Here is a 9,843-nt window from a genome sequence, read left to right as displayed (position 1 = left end):
AAAGACTGAAATCTGAACCACGCAATGATAGAAATTATTTACAGAGAATGCCAAACAATAAAATCATTTTTATCATCAGATGTTGGCACAGCCTCGACTCTTTCCCTACTCACTGTATGTGGTCGTTTGTGTTCTCAGCTTATGACTGCGAGCCTTGAACGGCTTGTCACGGGAGTGGGTGTTGTTCAATATTGACAAACGAAAACGAAACTCAACACAGCTGAGCTTTCACCCGTCGAAGTTTTTCCTTACAGGATTAATTGTCTCACTTACCAAGTTACTTCAGAGTATGTTCAGTTCACTGCTCACGGACGAGTCAGTGTTTTTTGGCCTGTAAAGCTTAAGATTTCTAAACTCGACTTATTTTATCCACGCAGCTAATAAGATGAAGCCACAAGAAGACGACGACAGGAAACCAATAGGAGACGGACAAGTGTCTGTGGCCAGGTAAGCCATGTTTTAAATTTTTAGACAACTGCTGAGCCAGGATTAAGAAAATATGAGCAAATTGGCAAATAAAGAGTTATAGTCCTATAGCATAGTTTTTATTATGTCATGCTTTATTTGTTAGGTCTATAGATTACTGTCATCTTAAATGTGTCACCAGTAGCGTATTTAACTGAACTCAGTGTAGCATTTTGAAAACTGAAATCCACAATTTTTTACCTAAAGCCACACAGTTAACCTTGGGTGCAATAGTCTCTCTCATAATAATGATAATAATAAATCTAATGGTTTTGCTCCCATTTTTCATGAGTTGAAATGAAAGATCTAAGACTTTTTCTATGCACACAAAAGGCTTATTTCTCTCAAATTTTGTTCACAAATTTTTATAAATCCGTGTTAGTGAGCACTTCTCCTTTGCCAAGATAATCCATCCACCTGACAGGTGTGGCATATCAAGATGCTGATTAAACAGCATGATTATTGCACAGGTGTGCCTTGGGCTGGTCACAATAAAAGGCCACTCTAAAATGTGCAGTTTTATCTTTCTTTTATTAAAAAAAATATTTTTTAAAAAGACATTTATTAGGCACTGAACTATGGATCTCACATGACTAGGGCTACAGATATGCATTTTTTGAAAACAAGTCAGTATCTGGTGTGAGCACCATTTGCCTCATGCAGTGCGACACATTTGCATAGAGTTGATCAGGTTGTTGATTGTGGCCTGTGGAGTGTTGGTCCGCTCCTCTCCAATGGCTGTGCCAAGTTGCTGGATATCGGCAGGAATTTGAACACGCTGTCGTACACGCCGATCCAGAGCATCCCAAATATGCTCAATGGGTGACATGTCTGGTGAGTGTGCAGGCCATGAAGAACTGGGATGTTTTCAGCTTCCAGGAATTGTGTACAGATCCTTGCAACATGGGGCCGTGCATTATCATCCTGCAACATGAGCTCTGGTGGACATTCCTGCAGTCAGCATGCCAACTGCACGCTCCCTCAAAACTTGCGGCATCTGTGGCATTGTGTTGTGTGATAAAAACTGCACATTTTAGAGTGGCCTTTTATTGTGACCAGCCCAAGGCACACCTGTGCAGGTGGATGGATTATCTTGGCAAAGGAGAAGTGCTCACTAACACAGATTTAAACAAATTTGTGAACAAAATTTGAGAGAAATAAGCCTTTTGTGTGCATAGAAAAAGTTTTAGATCTGATCTTTTATTTCAACTCATGAAAAATGGGAGCAAAAACAAAGGTGTTGCGTTTATATTTTTGTTCAGTATATAACTGCTTTTATTACTCTCTCTCTTTCTCTCTCTCGCTCTCTCTCTCTCTCTCTCTCACACACACACACACACACACACACACACACACACACACACACAAAATAGATCCCCTATGCGGCCGAAAAAATATGTGGCCCAACTCAAAGCTCTTTAGTTAAGAAAACAAAACCTTTCACACACTAGCAAACAATATTTGTCTGTTAAGAACTGAAAGCACTGACAAATGTCTGACAGAGACAGCAACAAGCAATCAATATGTTGAAAAAGACATGCTTTTGGTTTTTTTGGGATTGAGAGTCCATTTTGGAGAGTCCATTGACCCTATAGGACTGTATTGTTGAGCCGGACAAGCAAGACTTAAGCAGCTCTATAGTGAAGCAACTGATGAGATTTTGGTCAGAATCAATCGGTAAGATGGAAAAAGATGAGAAATAGGGTCCAGGTCAGAAATGAGTCACGTTTTCATTGTTATTTTGTGTTGCAGAGAGGAACTGCAGGAGGCTTTGTGCCGGTACGCCTCAGATACCCTCAGCCACATTGACACAGTGAGAGAATTCAGTGACAGGCACCCTAAATGGATTCTAGAGAGGGAGACAGAGGTGATCATGATGTTGGACATCAAAGACAGGGATGACAGAATCGACCTGAGCTTCGACCATGTTAGGAAGTCTGAGAACACAGCTGAGGCCCTGCTAGAATACACGAAGAGCAAGCTGAGCCTGACTGCAGACAGCAGGCGTGAAGAGCTGGAGAAGGAGCTGGCTGTTGTGTTGAAGAATACTCTGCTCGGCTTGGAGAAGCTTGACTACTTCCTGGATGCTGTGGAGAGGCTGGCGGTCACCTCGCTGCATGTGTTCATGGAGAAGAACCAGGTCCTACAGCTGCCCCGAAGGATCAGCCATGACAGTGTTCAGGCTGTCATCACGGCTGCAAGGCTGGTCTGCCCGCTGCTCCTCGAGTTTAAGAGAGATGCAAGTGTCTTCTTCCTTCCCAGCCTTCACAATGTGCAAGTGCTGGCACTTCAGTTGGACAAATACATACGCATCACCCAGAAAATCTGTGAGAGCATAGAGAAAAGGTAAGTTGAGAATTTATGCATTCTGTTTTCCCTGAAATAATATACAAATTGTACAAAAGAAACTACACAATATGTAGAAATTAACTAATCTTCCCATTCACAGCTCTATCAGTGACTTTTGGCAGAAGATGACTAATGAAACGGTGGTTCACCTTGCTGTGGATTTGTCTAAAGACGACATACAAAGTATGCTTTGTCATATCAATCAGCTTGTTGAAATCAGGTAAGCATTACTCATGTATGATCTGGTTGGGCCGAGATCACAGTTATTCACAGTGTTATCAGTTATTGTCACCAGCTATTGTGATGCAAATCTGGTCAGCATGATTGACTCCTTTGTTTATACTTCACCATATCTTCAAACATAATTACAAAAAATATATAATTGATTGAGCTTCATTTTAATGTTTAAGTCATTTCCATTAAAGAAGTATCAAACTGACCTGTACAAAATGATGGACGCCCAAGAGCCAAAGTTTCCTTTAGTTGCAATGGAGTAAACCAAACAAAGCAACATTATTGTTTTCTCCAACAATTGACAATTGAGGTGATGAGGGGTTCTGAAATGCTATAAGTTGGGGTCAGAATTTTCCCCCAGATATGTAAGAGTGTTTTTGTACTATATTCTAAGAAAAACTAAAATTCAAAAGGTAGGTTGAGTATCTGTGGGTCAGTTTGGGCCAAATTTCCAGGGCCATTTTTATATTCCAGTCGGTCACTGCTCAGCAGGGTATTGTGGTTCATACAAGAATGAAGTGTGGACTCTGATAACATGTGGTTGAAAATGTCGTTGTCCATTACACTCCATTACATGACAGTGGCATTCCTCTCTGCAGACATAGTTACCTCAGCTTTTGGAAAGAAATAGAGTGCACTAACTGGCTAATTTTCAGGCTTTTCATTCAACAACTAATTTTTAAAGTTTTTGATTTTAAGAACTCCCTTCACAAAAAGCTCCCAACACAGAGGGGGTAAAGCGTGGAGCCAACAGAGTCACCCTCTAACAGACGTAGTTTTCAAAATTACTGTGCGATGATTCATGACCAGATTTTGGCTTAGTAACTCCTGACACCCAAACTTTATTATTTTCACTCAGAGGCCCTTGGCACTCCTACAATATTTTTGTAGAAAAAGGTGAAGCTAGGTGGATATTCTCATATTTCCATCAAGTGTGGCTTTTTGGGGTGTACAATTTCATATACACTGGAAGTCTTTGGCAGTTATTAATTAGCATAAAATCAAGGGCGTGTCTAGGGGGTGGCCAGGGCCAACCCTGAAATATGATTGGCCACCCCAGGTGCCACCCCAGAATCCTGAGTTATGATTGGTTGATGATGTTAGAGGCCGGGACCATCAAACCAATGGATTTTTTTTTTCAAAAAGTATGCTCCTGTATTCTAAGAAACACACCAAGGGGAGCAAAGAGAAGACACAATTACAAACAACTATACTGATAGGCATCACTATACTGATATGAATTCTGGTTCTTTTCAACCTGGGCCTTGTACGGAAGAGGATTAGGGCTACATGTGAAAAATGTATTTGAGTTCTGAGAATCTTATAATTCTGAGAATAGAATCAGAATTCTGACTCTAAAGTCTGACACTAATGTCAGAATTCTGAGGAAGAAAGTCAGGAATCTGACTTTATTCTCAGAATTCTGAGAATAACCTCAGAACTCCAAATTTTCTTTTCATGTGGCCCTAAATCTCTTCTGTAGCCTTGTGCTCAAAATTTCATCACTTCACTGTAGAGCTTTCATACCTCCAGATAGCCGGGAGCGCTGCTGTCCAACAGGTCGGCTATAAACACATACGGCAAACACAATCTCCAACAGTTGAATTCAAAAAGCAGTTAAAACACTTCCTTTCAACACCCACACAGCAGTGGGACCTGCCTACATCCCTCCTAAATGCCGCTCAGTGCCACCCTTGCTTCAGTCTGTGCCCTACCTCGGCCACCCCAGTCAAAATGACCTGGACACGCTACTGCATAAAATAGATAGCCTGCCTAACATTTCAATAATGATATAAGGTTCTATACACATCAAAGCACTGGTATTGAATGAAATGAATGAAAACTTTCCTCCAATCTCTTTTCTCTTTGTCAGGATGGACCACCACTTTAGGCTAGTGTTCTTGTTCCAGGAAGTGTCAAGTTCTGGCTTCATCAGTGAGTTCAGCCAGCGACAACCCGGGATGCTTGAGTTTCTAACCGACCTGGAGGAAAGTGCTGTCCAACTCGACAGGATGAAGAAGGGGGCGAAGATCTCCAGTGTGGCAGGCAGCTCGGTGGGGGTGATTGGAGGTGTGCTTTCCATCGTTGGGCTGGCGTTAGCACCTGTAACAGCTGGGGTGTCTTTAGCGCTGACCATGACTGGGGTTGGGATGGGAATTACCAGCGGAGTCAACAGCGTAGTCACTGCAGGCACAGAGATTGGAGTCAATCGTAAACACCAACAGAAAGCCAGTGAAGTCTTCCAAAGCTTTATGGAGGATGTACAGAGTCTCCAGGATTGTCTAGAGGAGGTGTCCAGTCAAACAGTCACCAGAATGGAAATGAGTAATGTGGATGTGGCCCTGGGCATAGGCAAGGTGCTCACTAATGCTGGTGCTATTGGAAAAGGCATTGATTCCATTGTTGATGGCGTCTCTGCTGTGAAGATATTGAAAAGTGAAGAGCTGATTACAAGTGCTGGCAAGGTGGCGGTCCAGGAAGGTAAAGCATTACGTAATGTGCCCAAGGTGGCCTCAGACCTCCCAGACATAGGACAGGCGGCAGCCAAAGGGCCTCTTGCCCTCTCCCAGTCAGCCAGAGCTGGTTTAATCACGCTCAATGCCCTTTTCATTGGCTTGGACGTCTTCTTCATCTGCAAAGACAGCATCAGTCTGGCCAAAGGCAGCAAGAGTGAAGTCTCACAGTTCATCAGAGCCAGAGCTGCACTTTGGCGCTCAGAGGTGGACTCATGGCAGAGGATCCATGACTCCCTGTGTGAAGGCGTGCTGACATCAGAGAAGAACCAAACTATCCTGGAGATGCCATTTTATCCAGAGAGGGAGATAAAAAACACAGAGAAATGAAATTTCCATCTGATCCAGTGGAGGAGAAACTGAAAGAAAAATAGTTTTGCATTATACAGTAGCACAGTCAGTGATTAGATTATTGTTATCTCTGTTATTATTTGTGGCAACAATCACATTGTGCCTTTTTGCTAACTCTAAAATCATATTTAGATCAATCTGATGTCAACACGTGTGGCAAATCATTCACACTTATAGCTAGAAATCACGTATGATCATCTGTTGTATCATCAAAATGTCTCTGAGGAATTCTTAATTAACTTAACTGTGATTCTCATACCATACCATACCATAACCATTTTAACCATTTTACTCAATTCACTCTAATGATCAGATGTCCATTGTATTTTTTTCCTCATCTTATTGTAGACTCCTTTTGCCATTATGAAGCTTGTTTCACTATATATGCCTTATATTTGTCATTCAATGATACATACTTTGACTGAGGATTGTACTCAGAAGTGACGAGTTGAAACAGGCGAGCAACACAAAGTTGTAGCCTACATGAGCACACTTTTGTAATTTTTAGTACATATTTTATTGAAATGCGGTATTATGTATTGTCATAAAATTATGTGAGACCTATTTTATAACTACTATTGTAGTTATTACAATAACCCTATTGTAATAACTACAATAGCCTGACTTTTTGTGGTAACAGTTAGCGATTTTTTAAAATTGAAACTATGTCTTTGTGAGCTATTTAAAGGTTTTCAGCTTACCGTTGGAGCCAATGACTTCTGGTTTGAAGGCTAAAAGGGTAGGCCTACGTGGGAAGTCGGAAAGTAATGGGAGTAGAGCAAACGCATTGTTGATTTTGTTATTTTCATAGGATTTGTTGTTGTTGATTGTTGTTGTATTTTTCAGTCCAATCCAGTTAGCTTCAGCAATGTGTAATTTGTACCAGGCGAAATTCAGGGAAATCCCAGCGTGAGAGAGAGGCCAATATTTCATCTCACATCTCATCTTCACATATGGGGTGGGGATGGGGGTTGGTGGTACTCAAAGCAAAGGCAAAGGCCCTGCATCGAATATCATTTGCCACCCAAACTTCCAAACTTTCTTATGTCCACTAAATTTCAGGGGACAAAGTGGATAAATGACTGATGACTGACAAGATATTATTATTTGGTCAGTGTGATAAATTATTGGATGTAAGACACCAAACTATTTTGCACACAGAGGGAACACTGGTCCTGAAAGCTCCCCTGATGTGAAATAATTTTTAGATATTACATCCAAATGTGTTTGCGTGGATTTTTTGCTTGTTCTTTGGTTTCCATTTTAGTGATAAAAACTGCAAGATCAGTTTTGGACGCAGGTTAAATTATGGCCACTGCCACAGATCGGCGGTTGGTGTCCAGTCAGCTCCATTCAGAAAGAGTGAGATAACTGAAGGGGATCAAGAGACTTTTGAAGTGGAAGGTGTAATCTGAGCAAAACAGAGTTGTTGGCTAAATCATCTTCCTAGAACGGTTAGGATGGGCTGAGTTAGGGGCAAAATAGCAGAAACACTGTAAAATAACAATAGATGAATATCAAGTAGCTAATAATGAGTAGGACCATCCTTTGCCTCCAGAAGGGCTTCAGTACTGCTTGTTATATCATCTTCCAAGTACTGAACTGTGTGCGGTGGATATTGGAGCTTTCTTCAAGAAGGAAAGCCTCCAGTTCTTTGAGGGATGGAGGAGGAGGAAATCTATTTCCCATAAAGGTTCAGTGATGTTTAGATCTGCTGAACGGGGCCGTGGAAGGAGTTTGGCTTCATCCTGCTGTTCATGAAACCATTCTTGAATTTGTTTAGCAGTGTGTTTGGGGGCGTTATCCTGTTGGAATATGGGAACATTGTGAGGGAGCAGTGTTTGCACCCTAGGGTGCTCTTGGTCCTGTAAAATGACTCCCCAGTAGATGGCGCCATACCATTACAGATCCACCACCATGTTTGGCAACAGACATTACATTATGGATTGATACCTTTGGCTCTCTCCAAACTTCAACCTGTCCAGATGTAGGAAAAAGATAAAAAGACGCCTGATGAGATGTTGTTACTTTCTCCGTGCTCAGAGGTTTTCTTCTCTTTACACTGCAGGTTTTCTGTCTTGTTTGTTGGTCTTGGAAGCGGTTCTGAATGGCGGCCTTAAATACCAGCTTGTTAAACTCAATTTACAGGTTTTGTTGAAACTGTGTCACAGAAGTGTTGATTCAAGGTGTTTGGTGTTTAACACCAAAGTGTCTGTCTTTCCCTGCTGGTGAATTGTGACAGTTTGTCACAATTCACAGTTTGTCTCTGTTTGGCATGTTGTCATGATTTTCCAGACTGCTTCCCTCACCACAGTAATTTGCAGTTTTTCTAACCAATTCACCTGAAACTCAGGCGCTCACTATTTGGCCTATTTTCTCTGTTAGTTGGCTCATGTTGCTTTGAAAACTTAAAAAAAAAGTGGTGATTGTTAGAGCTCTTTCAAAGCGGAGACAGTGTTGGGTGATAACGTGGTAATGTGTCAAATATCATTACTTGTCACAAGTAGTGTAATGAATTATTATTTCAGTTTTAGTAGTAACCATACAGCTACTAATCAAAAAATAAGTTGTTACTTTTGTTATCCCCCCCTCTAAATTATGTGATTATCGTCACAATCCTGTAAACTGTCCTCTCTGTTGGCATGGGGACACCATGAGCTGCTTAGAATGAGAAATGGAAGAAAAGTTGACTTTCTCTGGATGAAAGTATTCCCACTACTTTGATTTTATCAAGGGAATGTAAGGGAATGAAAATAATTAATTACTTTTTTGGGTAATTCGCCCATCACTAAATATGAAATATGTTCAGTCTCTGTTGTTCATACCTACAGTGCAAATTTTTGTCACTACTTGCATGTTATTTCAGGGCTACTGAACCATTTTGAACCGTCACATTATATAACTGAGACATATGAAATGTTCAACCCCAAACTTTACAGCCAAATTGTAAAAATACTTGTTTTAAATGAACACAAAGAAATATACCAAACAAGATAGTTAACATTGTTGCAACAATATACACACCAAAGGGTATAATACTATGTATAGGTTATAATACTATGTATACGTTAAAATGGTACAAAGCAAAGAGCAAAGACTGGGACATGGACTTAGTCATTTTAGGGCCTCACTAAAATTTCATAAATTTTAAATGTATTATTTAAAATGTATACTGGATTCATTTACAATTAACTTTAATAGATAAAAAAATAGTCCTATTTCCATTCCATCTACAAGCATGCGCTATTTACAATAAGGTCAAAGTTATCAGAGTTACACATATACCAGCTGTACGTGCAGTGAGGCACATCATTAAAAGTAAAAAGGTGGTAATGAACTCTGTTGACTCTGCACCACACGTCACGCTATTCCCTGATTTCCTGGTTCATGCTGCCTTCAAGCGCTCCTCGTAAACTTCTACTTACAAAGTCGTAGTTGATACAACTTCTCTGCGCATTCAAGTGCTTTTGGTGGGAAATAATAACAAAATAAATGCTGTAATAAAAGCAACTTTTTGAGTGGCTGTTGTTGCATTTTAGAAATCAAACGACAAAGTTGTTTTGTGCTGCAGCGACAGAGTGAAGAGGAGGAAATACGCACCGGACATAGGCTAACTGATCAATTAATGGATTCATTAAAAACAAAAATGCGTGGTAAATAATATAATTCTAATAAAACATAAAACAAACTGTGAAATCTGAACCATGCAATAATACAAATTATTTACAGAGAATGTCAAACAATAAAATCACTTTTATCATCAGTTGTTGGCACAGCCTCGACTCCCTAAACGTCACATTTCCGCAACTCTAATCATGGATGGATAATACATGGGAGGGGATGGAATTATTTTTCTGTTACTTATTGTTATTATTATCATTATTATTATTATTTTTGTTATTTAATAATTTAATTGATGATTCATCTATTG

At 40.3% G+C, this 9,843-nt stretch overlaps 1 pseudogene; it reads left to right on the top strand.

Annotated features, from left to right (window-relative positions):
* The first annotated feature begins 211 nt into the window (after positions 1 to 211).
* LOC139663650 (uncharacterized) lies at positions 212 to 8,962 on the top strand (annotated as a pseudogene).
* The last annotated feature ends 881 nt before the right edge of the window (positions 8,963 to 9,843 follow it).

This window comes from Centroberyx affinis, unplaced genomic scaffold (assembly GCF_046629955.1).
Source record: "Centroberyx affinis isolate AG114_WGS23_722 - 3 ecotype Tasmania unplaced genomic scaffold, CSIRO-AGI_Caff_v1 ptg004071l_1, whole genome shotgun sequence".
Lineage (NCBI taxonomy): Eukaryota > Metazoa > Chordata > Actinopteri > Beryciformes > Berycidae > Centroberyx > Centroberyx affinis.
Note: the sequence above shows the minus strand (reverse complement) of the source record. Positions and strands in the feature narration are given on the sequence as shown.